At 40.9% G+C, this 8,554-nt stretch overlaps 1 long non-coding RNA gene across 1 annotated transcript in view; it reads right to left on the minus strand.

Annotated features, from left to right (window-relative positions):
* Nucleotides 1-6,989: 6,989 nt before the first annotated feature.
* The window catches only part of LOC109300429, a 23,512-nt gene continuing 21,947 nt past the window's right edge, over nucleotides 6,990-8,554 (minus strand). Inside the window, exon 3 of the long non-coding RNA XR_002098220.1 lies at nucleotides 6,990-7,000. This is a non-coding gene — a long non-coding RNA (uncharacterized LOC109300429). The remainder of the gene's footprint in view (nucleotides 7,001-8,554) is intronic.

Here is an 8,554-nt window from a genome sequence, read left to right on the forward strand (position 1 = left end):
GGCATGTTGGTTGACTAGGTATATACTATTTGGGATGCTTTTTGAGCATGTTTCCTAGGCAAAAAAATGATTTTGGTTAGGGATTTGCCTCAACCAAAACTTTGACTCTGAACACCGTGGAACCTAGGCTCAGATCTGGGTCAGGCCTAATTGCACACCCCCTATCTATAAGAGATAATCCTAAATCCTGTATGGGAACTTGCCTATACTCTGGCCAGTTGGGACCAGATTGTAATTTCTTAGAGAACATAGAGATGGAAGGGGCCTGCTGAGTCATCAAATCCCATCCCCTTGGGCATCCACATCACAAATTGCCACAAATCATTTATGCTTTGGACCCCATCTGTATTTTCAGTAATTACACAATGCATTTCCCCTGGCCACCAAATATTATTGCATATGCTGCCCTTGAGTGCTTTTTCTAGGCGTTCCACCTCTTTTCCCAAGGCATCCTTGCGTCATCCTCTTAATGAGCTGAACTCTGTTGTCTACACTTTCACTAGTGTAGATCCACAGCAATTCCTTTGAAGCCATCGGTTTGGAAACTGCTTGTGCTGACTGTTTCTGGAAAGCGCATGCACTTTCAGTTCCGTAAGTGTCACTACAAAAATGCCAACTGGTTGTTGTCATAACTCTAATTACTACCCTATTTCTAATTATGCCCTTTGGGAGCCCAACTTATACTGCACTGGAATAACTTAGCTTCTGTAAATTATCACATTCTGGCAGTTTCAAGATGCTAAAGAACTGTTTTTTCTATTCTGAAGAAGCCCAAGGTCTGATGGCTAAATACCGGCCAAGAAAATGATAAAAAAAATAAAATAGCTGATTTAACTTTTGAAAAGGCTATCTTTCTTTAAAAAAAAATTACCCTATAGCTCTAAGCATTTCCACCTTTGCTCTTCCTCTCCTTTGATCAAACATTATTAATGGAGATGCACGAAGTAAAAATAACTGTGGTTCTGAGTTTGCATTTCTTTTTTTGTTCACTGGGTATATGTTTTGTTCTGAAACCCTGACTAACTGTCAAATGGTGGGGCATAATGGATGATCAAACAGAACACTGCAATTTCTTTGATGATCCAGCAAATATTTCCCGCTTTGATTGAGAGAAACAAGAGATGAAAAGCTGTATATAATCCAACCCCTCTAGGACTTAAGCGCTGTTTGAAGATGGAAGAATATAGGGCCAGTAATATTGATAAAAAATATCCCTTTATTCATTTCCCTTAATGGTTGTGTAATGGTTTTTCATATGTGCATATCGTTAAACAAGGCAACAGAAGAGCATTCTGCTAGATAACCATGCTTTCTACACTAAATAATTGTGAAAAAAATGTTGAATATGCTTGCAGCTCTCTCAAGTCTAATCTGAAAAGGGCAAACATTCTCTATAGTCATGGTTATAAATACATTAATAAACACATGCATTTTTAATACTGCTTGTATTTGTTTTAGATTCTATATTTTATCATGAGAATTAAGGTATTCAAATCTTCATGTCTCATCCATTCTTTGAAACATAGAGTATATTGATTTACATTCTCTTTAACTCCAGATTTGTGTGTGTGTGTGTGTGTAAGAATAGACCAATAAACTAAATATTGTCTATATCGGGGTAGGCAACCCCTGGCACGTGTGCCAGTGTGTGGCATGCAGTCATTTTGCTTGGTACGCATGCCTCAGGGAGCTGCAAGGGGCCTCATCCTTGTTGTGGCAGCACATCCTGGCTCCTTCCCCGCCATCCATCCCAAAGTGCGCATGCACCTGCTGCCAGCAAAGTGCTGGGCCAGGGATCCATGGATTCCAGTACAGCTCCCTGCTTCCTTCCTTCTGCCTTCTGCAAGCCACCTGGGGTCCATGGTGGGCAGTGGGGGAATACCCAGAGCCTGGGCCAGCTGTGGCAGGTAGCCAGGAGGCTGCAAGCGGCTGTACCAGGGTCTGTGGAGCTCCGGCCTGGCTCATTGCTGGCAGCGGGTGCACATCCATCTTGGAGCAGATAGCAGGGAAGGGGCCAGGACCAACAACGATTGGACTTTCCCTCCCCAGACTATATGTTTGTCTTTCCTGGTATTTGTCTTGTTTTGATTACGCATTCTTTAGGGCCTTGCATAGAGGCATTCAAAAGTCCTTGGTGACCAGGTTTTACAACATTTCTTAATGAAACACGAGACCATCCTTCAAGTGCTTTTCAATAGGTTCAACTTTATTCAAGAATTAGGTCAAATAATCTGAACAGTTGCTTACAGGCATGAAAAAGAAAACCAAACAGTGCTGCCTGTCAAGCGCACATCTCTGCCCTGAACTCAGTGCACGCTCAGAACAGGTATTGCATTAGTTTGACCCCACTCGCCCAAGTCTGTATAGATAGATGCTTCAGTCGGGCTTTTTGGCACTTTTATCTAAAGCTGATTGAATCGGCTTTAGATAAAAGCCCCAAAAAGCCCCGTTGAATCACTGGGTCTAAAGAAATGCTGAGGATACAGGTCAAACTAACATGCTTCCTCATCTGGTAAAGTGCTGTTTTGGTTTTATTTTTCAAGTCTGTGAGCAGCCAACATGTTTTTCTCTCTCTAAATGGCTTTCTTGCCTTTTTTGCATTTTATGGGATGCTAAGGACTTAATTTGAGCCATCTACAATTATGTAAACTTCTGTGAATCAGCTGAATGTGAATGCACCTGAAGTGCACAGAACATAATTGACTTGGATTGTGCATGTACAAAATCGCAGCACACGAGCACTTGTGCATTACTTATTTTTTAATTTATTGCCACAATGGATGGTTTTTGTATCAGCGGAAATGTCATCTCGTTTTCTCAATTCTCCTTTCATTTTCCTCTGTCAAGACAATAGCTTTACTTCGTTTTCATTCGTATAATATTCTTTGTTTCACAGGAAGAGATATTTTATGACAATTATCAGTCTTGCTAAAAAGAAATGCAGTTTTAAGAAATGATAACTTTTCAAAATTTCCTCATTCCAGGAGTAATATTTGGTCTGGACCTAGATTGTTGAAGCAAAACTCAAATCACAGTCTTTATGATTAGAATATGACCATTGTACCATTTACACCAAGTACCTTGCAAACAGATTTTCTACTCCTCAGTGGACCCTGACCTACAGATGAATACTGCGAAATGATCAGAATATGGCCCTTAATTTCTTCCACACAGTGAGCACTTCATTTTCATTTACTAGCAGCTTTCTATCACAGATTTCAAGTCCATGCGTTTTATTTCTGACATCTCACTGGGCAAGTTTATATGAGATGCTTAATGCACAGTAGACGAATTCTACTGCACATTAGCGTGTCATGGCAAAAACTGTGCTAATGCGCAATAGATTTAGTCTACTGCACATTAAGTGTCACAGAAAGACCATGCACTGTTGCTACTGCACATTAGCACTGGCTACTGCACATTTATATAATACCTTATATCAGATAAGGTATTGTATATCATATATAAGTATGTAATACCTTATAATACTTATATTAGTATTATATAATACTTTAATTACTAAACGTAATGCGCAGTAGCAACGATGCATTAATGTATGTATAGGTGCTCCCACTCCTGTAAAATGCTTGTATATATACCTCAGAAAACAAACCAAAAGCCCCCCTAAATTTCCTACTAGCTGAAGTTGGAATAAAGTTGGAAGAAAGTGTTGGAACTGGTCCAATTTTAAAATAAGGTTGTGATTTTTTTTTTTTTTTAATTGTACTGACTAAATGGCACTTTTGTTTGCCTGCTTTGAACTTGAAAACAGGGAAAGACCCGCCCTTCTGAAATCAATGGCAGAACACCCACTCCACCTGTTAGGCTTCATTTGGGCCGGGGTTGTACCCATCATTCTAACGTGTAGTCAGAGTTCAACAAGGACAAATGCAAGGTGCTGCACCTAGGGAGAGGGAATCACCAGCACACCTATAGAGTTTTTTTTAATCCATCATAACCTGTCCTACCAGTCCACTTGAGCTTTGTTGGATTTGGACATACTGTCTTTGTGTCATGTGATGGTTTACCAATATCCGAAAAAATCTGTGCTCAGCTTGCTAGATCCAAAAGCCCCAGCTGCGATAGTCTTTGCTTTTCCATAGCAGTCATTGCTTTGGTGACTGAGCATTGAACCATACAGATTTGTGTGTTGCTGTCCATGATGGAGGACTGCACTCTTTCCCTTTCCAGGTTATAGGAAGGTGCTTGGTAGGGATTGTTTTGAATTATTCTGTGTTTTCTGTTGATTAGAATAAGAAAGCCTCATGCTTTGGCTTTGCCTAGCATCGTCTGCTCATTGTCAGCAGAACACCTTCAGCACAGTGAAAATGGAAACAGTTTGAGTAATGCAAAATAAAGCGTAACAGTCAAATAGCTGGACAATGTAAGGGATCCTATATTGAGTGGGTTAAGAGAACACCCCAGGGGTTGTGGGGAGTGCCCATGGGTCGGTCCTCAGGCCGCTTTTGTTTAATATCTTCAATAACAGTCTGGGAGATGGAATGGATTTCACCCTCAGCAAGTTTGCGAATGACACCAAGCTGCGGGGTGTAGTAGATATACTGGAGGGTAAGGATAGGATTCAGTGAGACCTAGATGAGTTGGGGGAAACATTTTGGGCCAAAAGACATCTCAAGAGGTTCAGCAAGGACAAATGCATAGTCTTGCACTGAGGACAGAACAATCTCATGCATCGGTACAGTCTGGAGACCAAGTGGCTAAGCAGCAGCTCTGCAGAAAAGGAGCTGGGGGGTACAGTGGACAATAAGATGAATATGAGCCAACAGTGTGCCCTTGTTGCCAAGAGGGCTAGCAGCATACTAGGCTGCATTAGTAGCAGCATTGCCAGCATATTGAGGGAAATAATTATTCTGCTCTGTTCTGCACTGGTGATGCCACATCTGCAGTACTGTGTCCAGCTTTGGGCCCACACTGTAGAAAGGATGTGGACAAGCTGGAGAGAGTCCAGTGGAGAGCAACAAAAATGATTCAGGGGCTGGGGCACATGACTTTTGAAGAGAGGCTGAGGGAACTGGGCTTATTTAGTCTGGCGAAGAGAAGACTGAGAGAGGATTGAATAGCAGCCCTTAACTGCCTGCAGGATGCTTCCGAAGAGGATGGAGCTGAACTGTTCTCAGTGGCAGCAGATGATAGAATAAGGAGCAACAGTCTCAAGCTGCAGTCAGGGAGGTTTAGATTGGATATTAGGAAGAGCTTTCTCAGTAGGAGGGAATCTCATCTGGACACTTCATGGAAACTGTGAACACCTGCTTCATAAATGGAGAATCAAAGAGATGCTGGGTTGCGACTGTGGTGCGATTTTCCAGATGGTACAACACATCGTGAACTATTGCCCAGTTAGACCATTTAATGGCGATCTAAAATCAATCCATGAAGCTACCCCTGAAGCAGTTGAATGGTTATCAAATTTAGACATTAATCTATGAATGTTGCAATCCTAAAATGGTATATATATGAAGGAAGAACTAGGAGGGTGCTGATGGACTGGAACAGGTTACCTATAGAGGTAGTATAATCTGCATCCTTAGAGATTTTTAAGGCCTGGCTTGACAAAGCCCTGGCTAGAATGATCTAGTTGGGGCTGCTCCTGCTTTGAGCAGGGGGTTGGGCTAGATGGCCTCCTGAGGTCCTTTCCAACCCTCATTTTCTGTGATTCTGTGAATAAGCCCAGCGTCTTTGTGGATGTGTCCCCATTGGCATTGCCCAAATGAAGTCAGTTGTATACCAGCTGAAGATTCCTGGACTAACAATAAATCTTACAACATCTCTCCCAAATATCTTTCTAAACAAATCCAGGTTCCTAGATTTGTCTAACAGTAATTTTTCCTTACATTTACAGTATCATTAGTATTTGATTATCATGGTATGAATAACCTTAATTTTCATATATTTGGAAGTGCAGGTAATGAGCAGAACCACTAAAGATGATGGTTCAGAAACTCTTTCAAGAGATATTAACCAAGGACGTTAGAGGGTAAGGAAACACCAACAATGTAATGTCTTAGCAAGTTAGGGGGAACCCTGCTTTTCCCCTTGTGTTGGATGATGATATTGACCTTCCCCTCCATAATGTACTGTTTGTTAGCAGAAGTGCAATGATGAGTATGAATATCATGGATTTCTCTGATGTGGTTGTGTGAGATCTCTGCAGCCAAGTTAATGTACTTGTAAGGCTCAAATCTATAAGGACGGTATGGTCTATTAAAATTGGTTCAAATGGCTGTACCACACGGGCTACTTTTAATAGCTTTAATGAGCTGAGTGAGTAATTTCTAATGACTGATTTATGTGCTGAATTTCACCTTTTTATGTTCATGAAAAAGTTCTCAAGTCCTTTCAGCCTAGTCTCCATTCAAAATGATGATCTGAATAGCGTCTGTAAAGGATTTCTGATCTGTAAATTGTGCGGTGCAGTGGGATAATGGCTATGTGAAATCCGACAAGTTTTGGTCGGACAAACGGGCAGGTGCACTTCCCCACTGGAGGCCTGTAACTTCGGACTTGAGCTGTGGTTTGGGATTAACCACGTTATGAATTCCAGATACTATTCAACAGAATCGGTAATGATTTTGCAGTTTCAACAAATATTTCCTCCATTTGGCTCATTTCTCAAGGAAAAGTATAAATAGACATGAATGTAGTCAAAGCTCATGAATGTAAATGCTAATTATATTCCTGGACACTTTATTTGCCTGATCTTATTGTAACCCAAAACAAAGTCCCAGTTGCAAGGTAGCTCCTCCATAGAGACTCTTTAGGCAATGAAAGCAGATACATTTGCCATATGGAAATGCTATTTTTTGCTGCACAAAACACTGCTGAAACTACTGAGGATTCCTTTTAACTATATTTTTAGAATATGAGGCTGATTGTTCCTGCACCCCTGAACCTGGGGCTGTTGGCCTTTTGCTGTGGGTTCAGTACAGCTCATGCTGAACCCATTGCCACAGGGTGTTGATGGAGCCAGCAGCTCAGTGGGCTATGAAGAGACACTGGGTGCTTATATCTATAACAAGAATATACAAATACATTTCAGTTAAAAAAAACAAAATAAAACAAAAAACAAAGTCTGGGCAGAGGTCTAAAATCTAGCTCTTACAGGTTTATATCAGTTTCCAGCTATAAAAGTTAGGAGATACCTTGCGGGGATGTACTAGGCCACATATGGCACACTTAGTCCTGAGCATCTAATATTGGCATCTGTTGAAGACAGGATCCCCAGTGGACCACAGAAACTTCTGCGTTACTCTGCAGAAAGAGGAATCAAGTACATTTTAAAGACTGAAATTGTGCCACATAAAACTAAAGTCTACAAGTCTCCATGAGCTGTGGCAGTCTTGCCCAGTGGTATTTGCAAGCCATTTGTGTTCATAGTTATTTTGGATTCTTCTTTAGCTCAAACACCTGCTATTATAGTCACTTGTCTTCAGTTCCTATCCCAATAAGAGCATCTCTCAGCAGTAAAATAAGCTTGTTGAAGGAGTTGTTATGATACTATTAGAAGACTCTGAGGTGGCCAAAAACGTGTTTCCAGAAGGATGCTTGTCACACTGCTGAAAACCTCCTCTTCAGGGCTGGACTCATGCTTTAGGAAGTGTAGTCACCTTGGAGATTGATTTAAAATAGAAACCAGAAGACAGGGATATGAAGGCAGGTTTCTATCAGCGTGTATGCTGTTTCATTCTGGACTCCCCAGAAGCTGTAATGCATTAGATATTACCCACTCGTGGAGACATTAGACCCAAATTCAATGGATGATGGTGCTGGCCTCAGTGCTAGGGTTGTATCTGAAGGTCTTCTATGGGGGAATTGAAAATCACTACTAATTTTAAAGAATTGCTCTTTGGTTAAGGAGATGTTAGCTTTCTTGCTCTCTCTCTTCATCCCCCTTCATTTAAACAGGTGAATATATTGGAACATTTCTCTTTGATGGCCAAGGGACTTTATCTGTACAATTGTATTAATTTTGATTATGGGGAACTTTTTGAAATGCGTGTTTGAAGCTCTTAAAAAACCAATTAAACTTTTGCAGTTAAATAAATAACGCCCGTTCTGGAGTCGCTCTGCAGTATTTAAATCTGCAGTCTTGGAGAATTTAGTGCTAATTAAATGGTATTTTCAGCAGAGCTGGTGACAGCTTGGATGAGTAAATATTGTAGGTTGCAGCTGGAAGAGCACCCTGCAAATTTCCAGGTCTCTCTGTTGGGGAGCATCTGAGTGCATAGCTGTTTTATTTGCAGGCTTTTCGGTAATGGTGAGTGCAAGAGTACTTAATATCTGGTGAATCATTGTGTTGTTTCCTTTTGATTATTTTCAGAGTTATTTATGGCTATGGAGAAGGAGTTCTAATGGCGGTGGAGTTAATAGTAAGGTCTGTATTTTAAGTATCTTGAAATAGGAACCTGGAGCCTAAGTGCTGTATATCATTCATATACATCAAAATGAATGCATTTTTCCCCCTTATCTAATACTAGCCCCATTCTTCTGTAAGGTATTGACCTTAAAACCTAGTAAAAGAATATGATGCTGGCTT

The sequence above is a fragment of the Gavialis gangeticus genome, unplaced genomic scaffold (genome assembly GCF_001723915.1).
Source record: "Gavialis gangeticus isolate Ggan-Ray unplaced genomic scaffold, GavGan_comp1, whole genome shotgun sequence".
Lineage (NCBI taxonomy): Eukaryota > Metazoa > Chordata > Crocodylia > Gavialidae > Gavialis > Gavialis gangeticus.